Source organism: Sinocyclocheilus grahami, unplaced genomic scaffold, assembly GCF_001515645.1.
Source record: "Sinocyclocheilus grahami isolate Dianchi unplaced genomic scaffold, SAMN03320097.WGS_v1.1 scaffold1520.1, whole genome shotgun sequence".
Lineage (NCBI taxonomy): Eukaryota > Metazoa > Chordata > Actinopteri > Cypriniformes > Cyprinidae > Sinocyclocheilus > Sinocyclocheilus grahami.
In genome coordinates, this window is record NW_015506699.1 from 262,999 (window position 1) to 265,016 (window position 2,018).

Consider the following 2,018-nt stretch of genomic DNA (forward strand, 5'->3'; position numbering starts at 1 on the left):
GAGAGAGAGAGACACACACAGAGACACAGAGAGAGAGAGAGAGACACATAGACACACACACACACACACACACAGAGAGAGAGAGAGACACACACACACACACACACACTGTGGTAAATCCAAAACAATATGACCCCAAAATTGATAGTTATTGTAAAAAATATATACATTTTTAATCATACAAAAAAAAAAGTATATATATATATATATTCATTTATTTCAGTAATTCAACTCAAATTGTGAAACTCGTGTATTAAATCAATTCAGTGCACACAGACTGAAGTAGTTTAAGTCTTTGGTTCTTTTAATTGTGATGATTTTGGCTCACATTTAACAAAAACCCACCAATTCACTATCTCAACAAATTAGAATACTTCATAAGACCAATAAAAAAACATTTTTAGTGAATTGTTGGCCTTCTGGAAAGTATGTTCATTTACTGTACATGTACTCAATACTTGGTAGGGGCTCCTTTTGCTTTAATTACTGCCTCAATTCGGCGTGGCATGGAGGTGATCAGTTTGTGGCACTGCTGAGGTGGTATGGAAGCCCAGGTTTCTTTGACAGTGGCCTTCAGCTCATCTGCATTTTTTGGTCTCTTGTTTCTCATTTTCCTCTTGACAATACCCCATAGATTCTCTATGGGGTTCAGGTCTGGTGAGTTTGCTGGCCAGTCAAGCACACCAACACCATGGTCATTTAACCAACTTTTGGTGCTTTTGGCAGTGTGGGCAGGTGCCAAATCCTGCTGGAAAATGAAATCAGCATCTTCAAAAAGCTGGTCAGCAGAAGGAAGCATGAAGTGCTCCAAAATTTCTTGGTAAACGGGTGCAGTGACTTTGGTTTTCAAAAAACACAATGGACCAACACCAGCAGATGACATTGCACCCCAAATCATCACAGACTGTGGAAACTTAACATTGGACTTCAAGCAACTTGGGCTATGAGCTTCTCCACCCTTCCTCCAGACTCTAGGACCTTGGTTTCCAAATGAAATACAAAACTTGCTCTCATCTGAAAAGAGGACTTTGGACCACTGGGCAACAGTCCAGTTCTTCTTCTCCTTAGCCCAGGTAAGACGCCTCTGACGTTGTCTGTGGTTCAGGAGTGGCTTAACAAGAGGAATACGACAACTGTAGCCAAATTCCTTGATATGTCTGTGTGTGGTGGCTCTTGATGCCTTGACCCCAGCCTCAGTCCATTCCTTGTGAAGTTCACTCAAATTCTTGAATCGATTTTGCTTGACAATCCTCATAAGGCTGCGGTTCTCTCGGTTGGTTGTGCATCTTTTTCTTCCACACTTTTTCCTTCCACTCAACTTTCTGTTAACATGCTTGGATACAGCACTCTGTGAACAGCCAGCTTCTTTGGCAATTAATGTTTGTGGCTTACCCTCCTTGTGAAGGGTGTCAATGATTGTCTTGTGGACAACTGTCAGATCAGCAGTCTTCCCCATGCTTGTGTAGCCTAGTGAACCAAACTGAGAGGCCATTTTGAAGGCTCAGGAAACCTTTGCAGGTGTTTTGAGTTGATTAGCTGATTGGCATGTCACCATATTCTAATTTGTTGAGATAGTGAATTGGTGGGTTTTTGTTAAATGTGAGCCAAAATCATCACAATTAAAAGAACCAAAGACTTAAACTACTTCAGTCTGTGTGCATTGAATTTATTTAATACACGAGTTTCACAATTTGAGTTGAATTACTGAAATAAATGAACTTTTCCACGACATTCTAATTTATTGAGATGCACCTGTATATACATATATGTGCATGTACATGTATATGTGTGTGGCTGTACATACACACATGTAGTTGTTTTTTGGTGTTTGGCTTAGTGTTATGTTTACGTTTTTTTAAATGTTTAAATGTTTAGTTTTGAAATGTTGTTGTATGCATTTGTCATTTTTATTTCATTTATTTTATTTTCTTAAATATATAGTATTATAGTATTTATAGAGTTTTAGCTTTTAGTTTTAATGACTTTTTCTTATTTGTAAGTCGCTTTGGATAAAAGCG

The 2,018-nt window shown here is 38.5% G+C and overlaps 1 protein-coding gene across 1 annotated transcript in view; it reads left to right on the plus strand.

The window, feature by feature from the left end:
* The window catches only part of LOC107570902 (tripartite motif-containing protein 35-like), an 8,867-nt gene that overhangs the window by 3,230 nt on the left and 3,619 nt on the right, over positions 1-2,018 (plus strand). The window lies entirely within an intron of this gene.